At 42.1% G+C, this 18943-nt stretch overlaps 2 long non-coding RNA genes across 2 annotated transcripts in view; both read left to right on the top strand.

The window, feature by feature from the left end:
• LOC109321610 overlaps positions 1–18006 on the top strand; it is a 61768-nt gene extending 43762 nt beyond the window's left edge. Inside the window, exon 3 of the long non-coding RNA XR_002104106.1 lies at positions 17888–18006. This is a non-coding gene — a long non-coding RNA (uncharacterized LOC109321610). The remainder of the gene's footprint in view (positions 1–17887) is intronic.
• Positions 616–2168, top strand: LOC109321611. The gene is made up of 2 exons (XR_002104107.1): positions 616–648; positions 1798–2168. It is a non-coding gene; the product is annotated as an uncharacterized LOC109321611 (long non-coding RNA).
• Positions 18007–18943: the final 937 nt, after the last annotated feature.

The following is an 18943-nucleotide window of genomic DNA, read 5'->3' on the forward strand; positions in this document are numbered from 1 at the left end:
TGGAGGCTGAACAGGTTCAGGTCCCGTAGCCTGTCCTCATAGGGCCTGCCCTGCTGCCCCCTGATCATGCAAGTGGCCCTCCTCTGGACCCTCTCCATGTTGTCCACATCCCTCTTGAAGTGTGGCACCCAGAACTGGACGCAGTACTACAGCTGCAGCCTGACCACTGCCACATAGAGGGGGAGGATCACCTCCCTGGACCTTCTTGAGATGCATCTGTGGATGCATGACAAGGTGCAGTTGGCCTTCCAGATTGCATCTCCACACTGCCTGCCCATATTCACCTTGGCATCAATGATGACTCCAAGATCCTTTTCTGCCTCTGCACTGACGAGGAGGGAGTTCCCCAGTCTGTAGGTATGGTGCTGGGTCTTCCTCCCCAGGTGCATTACCTTGCACTTGTCAGTGTTGAATCCCATTCTATTCTCATCCGCCCACCCCTGTAACCTGTCTAGGTTCATTTGTAGCCTATTCCTTCCCTCTAATGTGCCCATATCCCCCCACATCTTAGTGTCATCAGCAAATTTGAACAGGGTGGTTTTTTACCCCCTCCTCCAAGTCACTGATGAAGATGTTTAACAGTGCGGGCCCAAGGACCGAGACCTGCAGAACCCCAGGTTGTGGTATTTCTGGGTTGTTTGAAAAGAGGTTGTGGCTGCCGGGCCTCTAATAGTCGTTTCCGTGTGACCTTTGCTCTGGTGGTAGACGTAAGGCATCTTATGGACTCATGTCATAGACTGAGCAGGTTTCTCCCCCTCGAGTCACCGCCCCTGTTCTCTCCTGCCACGACTTGTTGTTCCTCAGTAGATGGGATTGGTCATTGGGTGTGCTTGGTGGTCTGTGATTAGCCCAGTGGTCATTCACGGGGCTCCACCACCCCTACACCTTGGCCTCACGCCTCCTCAGGTGCATTGCCCTTCCATCGGTCTTGTCCCCTCTAGTGGGATAGCACCTCACAGCTTGGCGCTGGATGCTTGTTGCCTATGTCCAAGTTTGCGAGTGTGGGCCCGCCCCCCTCGACCTTCCTTGCCTCCACCCCTTCTCTCGGGGAAACACAAAAAAACCTTCCAAGGCTCCTCCTCAGACCTCTGCCTTGGAGATACCTTGCACTTTCCACTCTCCCCCTTTGCATGGGGCAACTAAATAAAATGCATTAACAAAACACAAAATGATGAGCCACTTCCTGACGTGGCTATGCCCTGCCCCCTTACTATCCTTCCCCTTGCTCTAGCTTGGGGGACATTTTATTCCTCACCCATCACCTTCGGGATTCACTCCCATTCTCCTGTCAGCCCAGCTGGGACCGGCAGTGATACCCGCCCTGATTGTAAACCCCTCAGGGCTCTCCCAGGGTCTTCTCCCTCTGGCATGGCTTCCTCCTCACCTCGGTCATCCCAATACTCCCACCTGGGGTTTGCTCGGTCTCTGGGTGCAGCTGTGGTTCTGTCCCTGGGTCCAGAGTGCCTCCCATGCGCGCTTCTGTTGAGGCACTCTGCCCCGCACTGCCAACGTCTGCCCCCGGCTTGTTGGGCTCCGTGGGTCCCGTGGGAAGGATCCTCTTCTCTCCCTGAGCAGCTGCAGCTGCAGCTGCAGCTCCCCTCTCTTGCTGCTCTCCTTCTCCCCTTCTCCACGGCATCAGCCGCCATTTTTATTTCCACCAGCCGGCGTTTGAGGCTGACGTCACCGGCCATCCTTAATTGAATAAAGAGGCCACGAGGGCTCTTCCTTCCGTCCCTGCTGTGCTGCATCTCCCGCTGCTGCTAAGTATCCCTCGTTACTTCTTTCCCTGGGACAGAGGTAATGAAAGAATAAACAATATGTGTGGAAATGCATATGCTGAGACAGTCTATCTTGCACCTAAGACTAAAAGAATAGAAATAGCCTTCTGTGATTCAATAGCCAAAGGCTATAACAATGTCCAAGATCAGCAGTTAAGAATTACAAAATACAAGATCATGCTTTGTTCTAGTGGCTGAAGAAATTCCTGACACCAGATGAAAAAAATTGCAGACCACAGAGACAGAAGAGTTTGTCAATCATAACATTGTAACTGAAGAGGAGGATCATTTCCACATTGAAAGGACATGACATAGCAAGACCCATAGACTTGTATGGGGAACAATCACTATAAAGATGGACAAGAACAAAGAGGCTTTGGGTCTGTCCTGCACAGAAGACAAAGAAATGTCAGAATGCATAGCACTAGGCCTGGCTTCATTCTCGTAGTTAACTTAGCTGGCCACCAAGCTAACCTGAGCATCTAAAAGACTGGTAATATCTTGATATTTGCAGGACTGTCTGTCTGTCTCCTTTTATATGTATGTGAATAAATGGCTATGTATGTATGAGTGTATGAGTATGTATGTGTTAGTGTTTGAAAGAGGAAACACCACGTTTTTGTTGTTTTTTCTTTTATTTTGTTTGTCTTAAGTTTTCAATAAATGCAGCATTGTGCCTTATCCCCTGATAAGATTCCCACTTGTTTTAATTCAAACTGTTCGTCCTATGCATAAAACACCAGGGCATAGAGGAAGAACACTAGCTTGTCCACCTATGTTGTGGACAGGATAGCGGCATGGAACATGCTATAGTGGTTGTGGTGGGCTGAACAGTGTTCTCACAGCCAACCCCTACATGAACCTAGGAGATGACCCAGGAGATGCTTTAGGACACCTTGCCTCTCCTGGACTGTGATAATGCAGGGCCCTTCCATCCTCCATTTCTGGACAGTGACAAGGACATGAAAAAGGACCTGGATTCAAGCAATGACCACCCAGGGCCTCCAGTCAGCCTATGTCTTCAGTGACCCTTCAGGCTGAGTCAGTGCCTGTCAACAACAAACATGTCCTGCTCCCATTACTGGGTCAGCCTTATCAGGATCATATCTGCCAGAGTGAAGGCAGCTGTTAGAGCAAATACTGCTATGGATTTGTGATGCTCTAAAAGCTAACAAAAGTAGCAAGATTTCATATTATGATGGCAATATGCTTCTTCATAGTTAGAAGCCTTCATCCCTGTAGGTTGTCACTTAAAGCTGGGTGCCACCTAGGCACAGATCTCCATGAAGGTTGCCCAAGATATGGAGAAGTTCATCCACTACTGTTCATTGTCCCAAATAACCTGGTCTATCTGCTCCCACCAGTTACTGCTCATTTCCCTGGAACAGAAATTCTGCTCCATGGTTTGGAGTAATTCCCACAACAGTTTAGACACCTTGTTTTTCCATACAGCAACCACCTTTTCAGCACAGGTAGTATTGACAGAGAAGAAGAATCAGAGATTGTGAAGATTTCACTATTGCATCGCCTCCGACAAGTGCCCATCTGTTAACCTGAAGAAATATCCATCCTTGCTGTTGTATAGGTTGCAGACAACCAAATCAAAACTGACTTCCAGAGGCTGCAAGCAGTGCCTTGACTGCAGCTTCTTAGTTGTGAGCTCTTGCTTGTGGCCTACTGTGGCCTGCAAGGTAAGTAGCTGGGACAGATCAATTCTGTTGGTAGCAGCAGGCTAATAGGGGTAGCAGAGCGTAACAGAAGTCATTTTTACCTAGCTCACTACCTAATGGATTTTTTCTTCCATATTGGGGAATCCTCAGGGACTTCCAGAGACTAAACCAGCACAAGGGATATGTGCACTCACTTGCCACCTAGTGGTAGGGGAAACAGCAATACATGCTACCACTCACTGGGCACATCTACATGAGATGCTGACCATGCAGCAACTGAATAATACTATGCAGTAGTACATCACAGCACAGACAGTGCTAATACACTACTGCATAGTATTATTAAGCTGCTGTTCTGTAACATCACTTAAAAAACATTCGCCAGTGCTACTGTACAGTAACTCTGCACAACTAATACAAGTACTAAATAAATGCTCAGTAATGATGACATGCCCACTGAGAAAGACTTGGAAGGGCAATGTGTGTCTGCACTGGTACTGTGAATTTTTTGATATAGGATAAACATTATGACAGTATGGGCCATGACAAATGCTACTTCTATTTTCTGGTTGTAACCTCTAGCCCTTTATTCCTTTCCAGATTTCCCTGATATTACCATTAGTGAAGAACTTCCTGGCTTTTTTTTTCAGTGAAAGAAACAACATGATAAAACACAATGCAGCATCAAATATTAATGTTAGTTTAAATTTCTCTTTTTTCTCTATCTTACATGTCAATGATTTGAAGAAAAGTGAAAAAGTGAGGGGAAAAGTTTTGTTTTGGGGAGGGGGGGTGTTTCTATTGAGAAATTGGAAGAGTTCCAAAAGACTCTTTTATAAATCTAGTTAATATCAGAGCTAACATCTCTTGGACAATAAAAAAACCCATCACACAGACCACCTGGGCAGATACACTGCTGTGCATGTATCTCACTACTTGCTTTTACATCTGGTGTGAGTTCAAAAACAGGAACTGGTAGCCATTTTGCTAGCCCTCCTCATAAATATGTATAGAGAAGATGTTGGGGGTCCATTAACTGCTGTACTTATATTCTGGATAGATTTCTTTCCATTCAGTGCGTAGAAGCGTGGGGTTGATGCCTGCAAAATCTTATCCTTTTGTTGATATTTATAAGTTGCAGAGGGTTGAGGTTCAGCTCTGCCCTGTTTGCAAAGATTTTTCCCATCAGCCAAGAGCAGGAGCTGAGCACCTAAGGGAGCTTGGATTCACAGCTATATTACCAATGAGTAATGCCTTGAAACTGCATCTAGCTCTGCTGCAATCCATACATTTCTATGGTGGTTGTTTTCATATCTCGATTAAAATTTAGCAGTTAACATTAAGTTACTCTCTTGTCATTGTGTAATGTTTGCAGTTTTTACTGCTTTATTTTTACCATTTCCCCTGTTTTGATGGCGGCAATAAATGTATCCACACTGGTTTTCCAAAACATGTTACGCTTTGCATCCATCGATAAAATCTGCTTTAACACTGCCGCAGCACTCTCAGGCGGTTGGACAAGCATACCGCATGACCTTAATAAATGAGTGTGTCTCAATATTTCCAACTAACTGGATTATTTTATAACACATGAAATTCACATCTCAATTCTTTGTGCATTGCTTTAAAAAAGGGACTGAAATACAACAGGGAGAAGAGAGAGAATTATTTATTCCTTCACCTAGCTAAAACTGCATGCAGGAATGAAGTGGCTCAGCCCGTCTTAGCAACCTCAACAAAATGAAAATGTAATCTATTGTGTTTGTGGGCATTTGTGTGCACATTTGTGTTTACATATATGCATATGGGACCTCTTCTATTCACTTCTTGGTATGTTTCTTAATAGTTAGTGAACACACCATTTTTTCGATTTCTGTTTTCTTCTGTAGTGTGAAGTGATTCTCAGACTCAGTGCCCCTAATGAGGCAGCCATTCTAAACACGTACAGACAAAGAAGTGGTTTCCCTAGCAACGAGAACCATGCCAAAGCTCTCAGAACAGTTATTTTCCCATGTACTAGGGTTTCTTTTCGGGTTAGGTTGCCTGTTAGCCTGAGTTCATAGGCATTGCCTGACAAGCTTTTCAAAGGTTAAGGCCCCTTAGTGCATTAAGTAATAAAATACAGCTAATGCTGTATTGGCATATTTAAGTAAAAACAGGGGATGATCTAGTTTGTGCCTGTTCTCTTTTGACAAACAATGCTTAATCACACTGGGGAAACTGAAGGGTCTTAAATATGTAATTTTCCTAGTAACTTACATCTTGAAGGGAAGATGACAAGAAGTGGAAACTGGGACAAAGAACTCGGGAGGAGTATACGAATATTGCTCGGGCATGCAGGGATGAAGTCAAGAAGGCCAAAGCACAAGCGAGTGGCAGCTAGCAAGGGACATGAAGGATAACAAGAAGGCTTTCTACAAGTATGTCAGTAGCAAGAGGAGGATCAGGGAAAGTGTGGGTCCCTTACTGAATGGGCAAGGCAACCTAGTGACAGATGATGAGAAAAAGGCTGAAGTACTCAATGCCTTTTTTACCTCAAGTCTTCACAGGCAGGGTCAGCTCCCAGACTAGTGCACTGGGAAACACAGTTTGGGGAGAAGGTGAGCTGCCGACTATGGTGAAAGAACAGGTTAGGACCTATTTATAAAAGGTGGACGTGTACCAATCCTTGGGGCTGGATGCAATGCAACCAAGGGTGCTGAGGAAGTTCGTTGATGTGATTGCAGAGCCACTGGACATTTTCTTTGAAAACCTGTGGTGATAAGAGGAGGTCCCAGGCAATTGTAAATGGACAAATCTAGTGTCCAACTTTAAGGAAGGGAAGAAAGAGGATCCAGGGAACTATAGACCTGTTAGCCTCACCTCAGTCCCCAGAAAAATCATGAAACAGGTCCACAAAGAATCCGTTTCTAAGCACTTGGAGGAGAAGAAGGTGATTAGGAACAGTCAGCATGGATTCACCAAGGCAAGTCATGCCTGACCAACCTGATTGCTTTCTGTGGTGAGATGACTCTGTGGATGTGGGGAAAATCACACATACCTGGACTTTAGCAAGGCTTTTGATACCGTCTGTCACAGCATTCTTGCAAGCAAGCTGAGGAAATATAGGTTGGAAAAATGGACTGCAAGGTGGATAGAAAGCTGGCTGGATTGTCAGGCTCAATGGCAGTAATCAATGGCTCAATGTCTAGCTGGCAGCTGGTATCATATGGAATGCCCCCGGGGTCAGTCCTGGGGCTGGTTTTGTTCAATATCTTCATTAGCAATCTGGAAGATGGGATAGATTGCACACTCAGCAAGTTTGCAAAAGGCACTAAGCTGAGAGGTGTAATAGATACACTAGAGAGTAGGGCTAGGATTCATACAGTTGGAGGACTGGGCCAAAAGAAATTTCATAATGTTCAACAAGGACAAGTGCAAAGTCTTCAAAGTCCTGCACCTAGGATGGAAGAATCCCATGCACCACTACAGCTTGGGGACTGACTGGCTAAGCTGCAACTCTTCAGAAAATGACCTGGAGGTTACATTGGACATTAAGATGGATAGGAGTCAACAGTGTGCCCATGTTGCCAAAAAAGCTAACAGCATACTGGGCTGCATTAGTAGGAGCATTGTTAGAACATCCCGGGAAGTAATTATTCTGCTTTATTCTGCACTGGTGAGGCTGCATGTGGGATACTGTGTCCAGTTTTGCCCCCCCACACACACACACACACACTATAGGAAGAATGTGGACTAGTTGGAGAGAGTCCAGTGGAGAGCAGGAAAAATAGTTCAGGGTCTGGGGCAGTGACTTCTGAGGAGAGGGTGAGGGAACTGGGCTTATTTAGTCTAGAAAAGAGAAGACTTAGGGAGATTTAATAGCATCCTTCCAGTACCTGAAGGATGGTGCCAAAAAGAATGGAGTTAAACTGTTCTCAGTGTTGACAGAGGACAGAACAAGGAGCAACGGTCTCAAGTTGCAGCAAAGGAGGCTTAAGTTGGGTATTAGGAAAAACTTTCTTATTGGAGGGTGGTGAAGCACTGGAAAAGTTTACCTAGAGAAGTGGCGGATTTTCCATCTTTGGAGGTTTTTAAGGCCTGGCTTGACAAAGCTTTGGCTGGAATGATCTAATTGGGGACAGTCCTGGTTTGAGCAGGGGTTTGCACTAGATGGCCTCCTGACATCCCTTCTAACCTTAATTTTCTGATTCTATGAACTTAAGTGATCACACTTTTTCATACCTTAATCAACGTTAAGCCTGATCCTATTGCTTTTGAAGTGCATGCAAATCTAGAATAAGTATTGATTTGGACTTTAATCCTGCCAATATTTCTACATGAGTAAAGTTACAGATGTGCATATGTGTTTTCAGATTAAGGTTTTAAGAATTTAACCCAATTACAATGTGTCAATCAATACTTGTCAGTATCTCTGTACTTTTTATTATCTAGTGACAGCAAAATAAATAAATGTGTTATAGGAATGAATGATTCTCTAGCTACTGAAAACAGATCTTTGCATACTTTCATGTGGGACAAAGGTGCAGTCTCCAAACACACTATCATACATGTTACAAAGTTGGTTAAGAGCAGATCTGATCAAGTGAGATTTAGGTGCCTAAATTAACCCTAAATCCAGAATTGTGATCCTGAAAACTCTTTTCATGGGTGCAGGCCTAACTGTAGTTTCCTAAATTTTTAATTTTTTACTTTACTTTTCCAAGTGTATGGAATTGCACTTCCCCACATGTACAGAACTGCCTTTTGAAAAAGGTGAGAAGCTGAACACCTTGTTTATGCCTAAACCTGCCTGGGATGTAGAAACTAAGCATTTGGTCACTGAAATTCCCTGAGGGACTCAAACCAGCAAGCGTTCTCAGAGCATACCTGACAAGCACAGTCAGGATCAGGCTCACCACAAAATGCTGTTGCAGCTACCATTTTCTTTTCAAACACAGAGAAGAAGATGATGACTATATATAATAGCCTACTTGGAGGAAGCACGATTCTCTACCCCAGTGGTTAGAGCATTCAAATGCCAAATGATCTGGGCTTTTGGTCCCTTCTCCCAAGTCTTCTTTTGTGTCTTACATCAAAAAAGTGATTACAACTACTCCCAGTGTCACCAGGGCTCCTTTTTCCCAAGTGAGTGCCTTAAACTAACAAGCTATAGCCAGGATTTTTTTTTAATTTTTCTGGCTAAATGAATCTTGAATTCCTTGTTAAACAGTTCCAGCTGGAGGGATAGCATGTGCTCTCAACCCAGCTAACCTATAGCAATGAGGAACTCCCCTGAGGAAGAGAAGGGAACTGAACTCAGCTGTTCAGCTTCCTGAATTGTCTACATGTTGGCTCCACTTTTTCAGGAATTGAGTTTTCAAAGGGAAATGTGTGGCTTTGCTCAGTTCATTAAAAGAAAGGCACAAGGTGACTGATGAGTTTCCAAGAGAAGATTCAGAGTTATGGCTCTGAAGAGGATGGAAGCACTTGCCTTTTGCCTTGAGTGGCAAATCCAAAGGACAGGTTTTAAGATTCACCCTTTCCTTCAGAATCTCCTGTTGGTTATCTCTAGGAAAGCACATGCTGAATGTACTGATCAGCACAGAGGCTGCTTTAGATCACAGTGTAAGGTACCTAGTTCTCTCCATTCAATGTACAGAAAGCATGTTACTTGCTTCTACTCTAGGGGCCAGGCAACCAAAAGTTAGGGAGCATAATACCCAAGTCCTTCATTGGATTCAGCTTTTAAAAAAATAATTTGATACAAGTTCACTTGGGATTGAAAGGTCTGGGAAAAGCATGCCTGCCTACCCATTTAGGACCTATTTTGCATTCAATTCCACTGTACTATGCTATATAAAGTCAAAGCAGCCACTGGAAAATCATAGGAAAATAAGGACGAAAATAAGAGGCAAAAAAAGAGTTTTACTTTGAACCAGTAAGCATGATATTCTCACCTTCCCCCCCGAAGATTGCAAAGGAAACTCATTTCAGCTTTGTAAGACTGCAGTGATTGCTTCAGACACAAAATGAATCAGGTCTCTGGTTGGATTATGTGGGTGGTATTTCCACTCTTCCCTGGTGTGATAATTCTGCCTGCAGCTGTGGCATTCAAACTCAAATATTTTCTCATTCTGTTTTGTTTTAAAAGGAAAGTCCCATGTCCTATTGCTGTCATTTTGTGAGAAGTTGTTGTTGAAGGCACATTAAAGCTTAGTAGGGTGAGACAAAACAGTCATAAAATAAAACAAAACCTTGTGAAACAATAGAACTCAACACTTCCCCAAGTATTATATATCAAACTTTCCTGAGTAATATAGCATTTTTAACAGGGCACAAGAGGGTCAAGGTTTTCTTTCAAACAGAACATTAAAGTTGAACTTGCAACAATCTAATATCTATTTATATTCATGTCCCTTTTTACCACTCTGACAGTGCAAAGAAAGTGAAAGTGTATATAAGTTATATTAAGCCCATTTTGTGCACTGCCAAAGTGATGTAAAGGGAATTTAATATAAATTAGTATCATGCAATTAAGAATTTTACTTGGTACCGAATCACAATTTGTATTATTTTGACCAAAATAACTGTCAATTCCACCATAGAGAAAAAATCCAGAAAAAAAGTCACTGTATGATGACTTGTCATTTTAGAGGTTCTCCTCTCTAGGATTCTTTATATAGTTTAAGTGATTCAGATAAAATAAAGAACTTGCTGTTTTATATAGTTAAATTGATTGGCAAATTCCCAGCTTAACTTCACAGATAAAACTTCCAATTACACTTTTACTAGTCTATGATTCTCTTCACAGTTAAGAAATATAATACAAGTAAAAGTTGAGTTTAGTGTTTCTCTACTTGCTGCTACAACATAAAGTCGATCTTCCATAGCATGTTTCTTAAAAGCTACTCTAAAAAGTTTTTCCATACCCTGTAAATTATTTTCTTTCCCTAATGGCTTGTTGTATTGTTTGCCAGTACAATGAGTAGGAAAGCACTATTAACACTTAAGCTAATTAAGGTTTTCCAGTGGAAGGGGGGCAGGGAGGGGGATATTGGTTACGTTGTTCTCATTAGCTGACTTGAAAAAAAACCCATAGCCATACCATTCAGATGTATGGAAAAAAAGAGAAGATTGCTTTTAAATCTCAAGAAATGAATGTAAGTGTTCATATTCTGGTACATTAACAGTTTGTTCCAGTACATTGATATTTTATGTGGAAACCCTACTCTGCAATTAATATGCCTGATGCAAATTGAAAAACCCATAATCCATCCTTCTCTGTTGGAATGTAAGAGTATATTATTATTGAGAAGCTACAGGATACCAAAATCATTTTTTAAACTTGAATGCTCATTACCTTAAATCTGCATATAAAACAGTTTTGCATTCAGACGAGGTAATATATAACTGAATATATCATGATACACATGGAAATGTACCAAATAAAAAAATGGTGCTGTGTGCTTTCTTTCCAAAGAGATATTTATGTCTTCAAGGCATTATGAATTAATGATAGCTAGAAACTAAACATGAATAGGTAATGAAATGCCTGACTCTTCTGGATACCAGAAGATAACTGGGGGCTAAATTTACCTGTCTCTGAAAAAGTGAGGTGTTTCTTACTATCCAGACATTTCCTGCTAGGATTGTATCAAGTATTCCCTATTGAAAACAGCAAACAGATAAATATTATATATGAACAGAATATAAACATATAATAATAAAATATATTATGTCATGATTTCATGTTTGTACTAATTAGGAACCTGTCAGAGTGTTTCAGCAGAGAGTCCAAGGCCTGAACAGGCCAAAAGAGAAATGCTGGCAGGGTGATGTGACAACATTAATTAGTACTTCCTGTGCTACATCTATTCTAAGAGTAAAAAGAGGAATTTTGTCTCCAGCTTTGTTTCAAGATGACCCCTTTCATATTGTCCTTTCTGTGGAAGGAATTCCCTGAAGAAGCTCAGGGGAGGTTACTTGGAAGTCAAATAGACTAACACCATAACGACAGTAGCTCCCGGATTTTCCACAGAAGGGGCCAGAGTTTCAGAAAATTCATCTTCCATTTAGGTACCAATGATGAGATATATTTGCAGAAGAGCTCACCATATTGTGTTCTTTTAAAAATCAAACCCTGAAGTACACACTATATCTGGCAAGCACCATACACCAGACAATGCATTTTCATTTTCTGCGTGTTTCATGAAAATATAACACTATGAAAGAAAGCAAAAGAGCCAAGGCTGCTGATATCATTTCCTAGAAATAAACTCTCAAGCGCTGAGAAGCAATATTTTGTTTGCAAGCCTGGGTGGCTGGCTGGCTAGCACCTCTGGTGGTGATAGTCAGTAGGAGGAATATAAAATCTCAAGGACATAATGAATGATGTGCTAAGTCATAGCTAGCATAGTATTCTTTAACTCACAGTTACAGACCACAAGAGTATTTAAGCATAGCCTGTCCAGACTGATATGTTTCATGCTCCTCTTCCCTTAAGAGCTTTCAGCTTTTAGGCTAAGTATAGACAGTCAAAAAGCCCAACACTGAGCTTATTCAATCTTTGCAGGCTAGTTTAAGATTTTATAAGCAAGTGAACAGATATTAGTTCCATAACAGATTCTGGAAATGCAGCCATATGTGTGCAGTGGTCCAGACCAGAAGCCCCTACGGGGTGGTAAGCTGAAGCAGACAGCTTGGGCCAAGGGTAACCTGCCCACCTTGTGAGGTAGGGTTTGTGGAAGAGGTGCAAAGCATCCTGGGTTCCTAGGGGACTGTGAGTTAACTTGAATCTGGAGGGGATCTGGGAGAGAAGTCCAATAAATTGATTTAACTTATATCAATTACATCTGATACTACATCCACCCAGGTTTATCTTAAACCAGTTTTGGTCATTTTGAAAGTGGTTTATGTGCACTGAACTTCTGTTGTGTTACAGATTTGAAACTGTTTCTGATCACTTATACCAGTTTATGTGTAATTTCTGTCCCTAGCTTTAAGGCCTAGGAAGTCCTTATTTGGAGATTATAGTCCTACTGTTACATTTAATTCCTACTGATGGATCTACCTTGCATGAATCTGTTTAAATTGCCAGCTTCGACAACACCTTGTATCAGTGAGTTCCACCACTCTGCAATCAATTTTACCTTTCATCTGAAGATTTCAAAGCACTTCACAAACATGAAGTAATTGAGCCTGACAGTAACCCTGTAAAGCATAAATATCCCCCCCTGTTTATAGTTAGGCAGGACTTTGGAATTCAGGGGCTGACAGAGGTCAGTTTGAAAAGGATTTAGGATGAACTTATAAATCTTCAAGTATTCAAATATGCCTACTGAACCCTAATAAACAGGGAGGTATAATACTAGGAAATGCATGTGTATAGGTGGAGAGCAGGGGGGAAACCTGAAAGTTTCGTTTGCTGCCATATATGTCCCTGGGAGGAGGGAAAATAATTTCACCCTGGAGCTTTCCGTCCCTTCTTTGACATAGTTCATGGACTCGCAGGGCATTTTTACACATAGGTTTTTATCCCACAATGGACTTCAGAGCAGACTTGATTAATTGAATCTGCTCTGCACACAAGCTGATGTGAACTTCACTGTGTCGTGTGCAGTTGTTTAAGTGGAGAAATGCATATCAACATGCAGAAAATGGTGGCGGTGTACTTTTGAAATAAGCACCTCTCGTGTGTTTTAGTTCAAAGTGCAGTGCTGCCATTTTCTCAGCTCCGATGGGTATTTTCCTTATACAACTGCATGCACTCCAGCACTGGGTGCTTTTCAAAGTGCCTGCTATTGTGGCACATGCATGTGTAGAAATGCCCAGAGAGTACCTATACATGTGCTCTGGGGTAGGTAGAAGCATTTTAATTAGAGTGGTTCTAGGGAGCTGCTTTAATTAAAACACTTCAATGTCTTGTATATACAGTGTCTTGCATTTCAAAATGGCCATGGGGGCACTTTGACTAAAGCTTGTTCAATAAGGCTGGTTAGAATGCTCCAGCAGGCTCAATTAATAGAGTCTGATCTAATATGTTCTAATCAGAACATGTCAGAGCACGTGTATAGGAACCCATATTGTATATGGAAAACCTGGTTAAATTCTAGCATTCAGCTATAGCCCTGAATAAGGATGTCCATAGTCACAAATCCAGTGGAAGGTTGAGAAGAGTTGGTGAATTCAAAAATCCCATGCCCATCACTTGGTCCCCAGAAAACACAGGAGGTGTTTAAGATATCTGGCCAGCACAATGAATTACTCCTCCTCTTTATCTCCTAAGACTATCTGGGTGATTTGTTTCCTGGGTGTTAGAGGGAGAAGGGGAAGAAGAAAGAACTTCAGCTGGTGCTGTTCCATCTATTTTATCATCAGGAACTGTGAAAATCTTTTTCTCGATTTTTGTTTGTTTGAAAACTAAGAACCATGTTCTCATCTGATGTAAAACAATGATGAATAAAGCCTGCCTTACACCAGTTGAGGGTCCATTCCAAAATGAATGGCTCATTTGGGGAAATGGAGGAGACGAGGGAGATCTGTTACTTAAGCGGGTCGGGTAGCTCCTACTATACGCTGTTGTTTAAAACCAGCTGTGCCATCTTTAATATCTTTAAAATGTATGCTTTTCAATATAAATTAATTGTCTTATCCAGCCTTTATTTTTAGCAAGTTCTGTGCCTTCTTTATCATAAAGATTTGTGTGGGAAACAAATAATAGGTTACTTGCTGCACAAGAGTTTATTTGCCTCAGTCTTTTATTCCTAGTATTAAAAACAAATCTGCTTTTTGTGATGGCACAATTAGTTGCTAGGAGGCAAAGATTATGATGTTGCAGAGAGAGAATTATTACTTCATGTTGATAATTAGTGTCAGAAGATAGCTTCCTAGGACCAAAAATAGTGGATTCCATTCAGCAACTTCTGACAAACTTTCTTGATTTCAATGACCACATTGATTTCAGAGAGGGGATTTAATACTCAGTTTGAACTTGAAAAATCAAATAGTTTCCCCTAATAATGTCAGTCTAAGAAAAAGAAACAAAATGTGTGAGAATTACAGACTTGCAGCTATTGTAATCACATTTCAAAGGGGATTTTGTTGTATTGTGTTATGTTGTGTCTGCAGCTCTTCCTAAATTGTGAAAACCTCACCAGGTCTCCCAGTCCTGCTCTACTGAATTTCAATTAAAAAGAAAAAATAAAGGGAGGCAGGGAGAGAAGAAGAGAGCGAACAGCTAAATGAACATTAATGTCCCAATTGCTGCTGCTTAGTAATATTTCCTAAAGGTTCCATCCCAAATTGCCTGCTCAGATTCTCAACTTTCAGCTTCCCCCGGTTGCAAGAATGCATATTTTTGACTGTGTGGATAAGACTTAGGAAAGGTGCTGTAGCTGCAGCAACTTAGATTCATCCTTTGACTTTCAGTTTCCCTCTCATCTCTAGTGTATTACTCTGTATACCCTTCTGACATGAAAAAGCCAGTCTAATTCAACAAGGAATTATCCCTTTTTTTTATGTCCCATCAGCAGTTAATATTTTCCAATTTGTGCTTAATGTGCAGCGAAAGCATTTACTATAGCGACAGAAGCATGAACAGAGAACAGAGAACAAAATCACTACCTTTTCTTTGGTAGAAGAGGTTTATCTTTACCACCTAAGATCTCTCTAATTTTCACTATCATCAGGCCGCTGCAACAAGACCATAGCTGTTCCCAGCAGGAGTATAATCATCTCTGCTCCTTCTGTCCCTCAGGGGGTTTCCCCCTTTTTAATCCCTGGCACTCAGTGCTGAGGCTTATACAGAAAAGATAACGCTCACAGATATAAGGCCTGGTCCCTTAATGCTTGGAATCAATACTTCCCTTACATATATATTGCCATGGTATTCATGCTGCACTCCTGCAGAATGGGAGGAAATACCCTCTGCTTCCTTTTCTTGGAACCACTACAGTAAATTGTATGGGATGTATATAATGCAAATCTGTTGACCACAGAAACGCTATTGACCATACTTTGAAATCATAGATATAGTTCACTAGCATATCTTCCTTAATAATTAACTGGCAGATGATGTTTAAGAAAGAGAAAAGTGTAACCTCAAGTATTAAGTAATGAGAATTAAATCAGTAAAAACTTCTAAAAAATAAATACAGTTCTATCTATGGTTATGGGCAAGTAAATATTAATTAAAACTTCCGTGAAGTGGGTGATTATTTCTTTCCCAATTGTCTTGATCAGAAAACAGTGACAAGGGGACATTGGTAAAATCTTTTGGTAAATTTTCATCTCCAAATACAGGAGAATGCTATTAGTAAAACTAAGGGTGTTGTTACATATTTTCTTTCACATATGTAAAAGGCTCTTAAAACAGGAATGTTCATAAATTAAACCAGGAAAAGTCAAGCTAAGTACCCGCTACTCATCTCAAAGATAGTCTTCTTCAGGTGAGGATTATCTTCAGCTGGTGTTCATATCAGGCTGCTCCATGGTGCTAGCTCAGACTGGAGCAATTTGACTCCAGCCCACTCCAGAAAGCACCACTCCCAGTGGATGCTGTATGGTGTTCTGAGTGACATCAGGGAGAGCCTGCAGTGAGGGAATCCTAAAGTAAGAATCTCTCCCTTCTCCTCCATACTCTGCAGATTCCCTCCCCTTGTTCCCCTCCTCTTCTCATTCTCGACTTCCCCACCTCCCAACTCCTTGGGGCTCACCCCCTGCTCTCATACATCTTGGTCTACTAGGGCTTACCCCCTTGCCTACCCCATCTTGTGGTTCACCCCTTCCAGTCCCACCCTCTGTTGGATCTCACACTGTTTTATGGTCCACTCACCCCGTGTTCCCTAGGGGCTCACCCCCTATATTAACCCCCCCTCACTCCCCATTTACCTGTGCTGGTGGTGTGGGAGCAGGCAAGGAGAAGGTGCCTGCCCACTTGATGCTGCCACTCCTACTGCCACTGCCACTCTCTAGGCTGAGCCCAGCCCCCAACAGCTATTGTATGTGGGTGGGGAGCTGCCAAGGAGCTACAAGGGGGAGCGGGTCCTGATCAAATCCAGGCTGGGGGAGGAGGCTAGCAGACCCTTATTCAGGCTGGAGAGCTGGCAAGCACCCCTCCCCCCCCAACCCAAGTTCAAAGGAGCTGGCATGCACCCCCCAGCCCAGACTGAGGACCCTTACCTGGTTCAAATCAAAACCTGCTCACCCGTCTCTCCCTGTGGTTCCCCAGCTGCTCCCTACTTATGTGCAAGAATCAGAGTAGCAGCAGTGGTGTCAGGTGGGTGGATTACACCTCCCTGTGTGCTCCTGTGTCAGCAGCACAGTTGGGCAGAGAGCCAGAGGAGAGGAGCTGGGGGTAAGTCCCTAGAGGATATGGGGGTAGGTAAGCCCCAAGGGGCTATGGGCTGGTTGGGGCCCTGATCCAGTTGCCAGGGATGGTGGGGCACTCATCTGGGCTGGAGGCTGGCAGGGCCTCAGTTCAGAGGGCTCAAGGGGACCGGGGGGAGGGTTGTGATTTGAGCCAGGGAGGCTGGCAAAACCTTGATCCTGATGGTGGCCTGTCAGACTCCAATCAGGGCAGGAGGAGGGCACTGTTGGGGCCTTGACTCAGGTTGGGTTGGGGAGGGCTAAAAACCACAATCCCAGAGCCTATACTGCCCTAGAAAGCCAGTGAATGGGGTAAGACTCCTAGCCACACCTCTGCTCACCAGCCTTCTTGGGGCAGTTTAGTGCAATGCATGTTACAGAGGGTATTAAGTCTCAACACGTGACTGCTTACAGCAATGCTAACTTGAATGCAGCATAATACTCATTAGAGTTAGCAGCATGTGTTAACACTAACATGTAACAACACCCTAACTAAAAGATTTGGGATAGAGACAACAAAAGAGTTACACTGCTTTAAAGCTTGGGAGGACTTACTATGGCGAAACTGAATCAAGTCTAACTGTTTTGCCCGTTTGCTTCTAACACAAAGTAAAGATGGCATCACATGTTCAGTTTAAAAGTGACTGAGTACACTTAAAACACAAGCAGACCCACATTCAAGCAGTTTAGTATGTGTTAAGTGCCCTCCTGGTATTACAAAATTTTGGCCTTTCAGGCAAGGGTTACCTCTTAGCATATACTAATTTTAATAGGTCACTATTTTCCAAAGATTTGCAGCTGTTGCAAGTGAACATATGACAAGGCCCCAAGAGAAATGAACCTGAAAAGGCTTACCTTCCATTTTGTTCAGGAGTAAATTACTATGGGCTAGGATAGTGGTTCTCAACCTTTTCGGATTGAAGGAACCTCTCACAGGACTCAAGTTTTGTGAATTTAATGACACGCAGTTTCAAAAACCTATTTATACATTATAGTGCTTTCTTTCTTACAAAGGAACTGGGGAGTTAAGTAACAGAATTAGCCAGACAGGGACAAGCCTAAGCCTATGTTTATCTGCCTTTCTCCTTACAGCTTAGGCATCTTTGAAAGGTTCTAGTGACATCCCGGGTATCACAGCACCCTTATTGAGAATCCCTGGGCTACAAGTTACACTGCATCAGCTGATATCCATTCTCCAATGGTAAGTCTTTTTATTCCTCTTTAAAACTGTATAACTCTAAATCTGTCCATGCCTTGGATTTAATATGACTTTGTTTATGAAGCAAACTTGAAAAAATGTGATAAACTTTTAGCATGATTTTATTTATCCCAGATGAGTTTCTGTTCTAATATTATGCTGTTTTATGATTTTTAAATAGTCCAGCTTAAAAGCTGTTTGAATCCAATGCAGAAGTTACTGGGTCTTTGGCCTGTTTATACAAGGCATCAGGCTAATTCAGGCTAATATGGTCCCTTTGCATCACAACAATTATGAATTAGCTATTAGCTATGTGTAAAATTTAAATGCTCTGCATATTAAACAGATTGAAATGGACCTCAAGCATTAAGAGTCTGACGAACCTCATATAAAAACCCATGTTTAAATAAGGAGTCTTTCTTATTTTACATTGGATGATCATAATTAACTCCTGTATTTTCTTTGATGTCTTCTACATGATGATTTTGATTTAAAATTCCTATAGAATCAGAATATACCTACCTCTTGCAAAAGTGTATGATGGGAAGGTACAAAAAGTTCCCCCATTATTGCACCTTTTGTATGTATGAATGTAGATTCCCATCTATGCCAACAGCAAACAGCATCAGCACAGGAAGAAGCCAAGATCATAGGTGTACCTCATTCTAAAAGTAGGCTTCAGATGAGACCAGGGTCTTTGGAGATTGTGTAATCCCTCTGGCATACAAAAACTAACAGTGAGCTACTTAAATGATGGAGCTCCATACTGTCACCAATACTAAGCAGTGTGTAATGGGTACAATTTATCCTTTTATTTACTTTGATTCAAAATGAAGCTAAATTGTGGTGAGAGAGTAATTTTTAGGTTTTAGAAGCATTTTTTCTACTTTCTTCAGCAGTGTTTTACTAGGCAGCACATGCTTTTAGTGTTTTAAAATTTGATTTAATGT

Source organism: Crocodylus porosus, unplaced genomic scaffold (genome assembly GCF_001723895.1).
Source record: "Crocodylus porosus isolate Cpor-Errol unplaced genomic scaffold, CroPor_comp1, whole genome shotgun sequence".
NCBI lineage: Eukaryota > Metazoa > Chordata > Crocodylia > Crocodylidae > Crocodylus > Crocodylus porosus.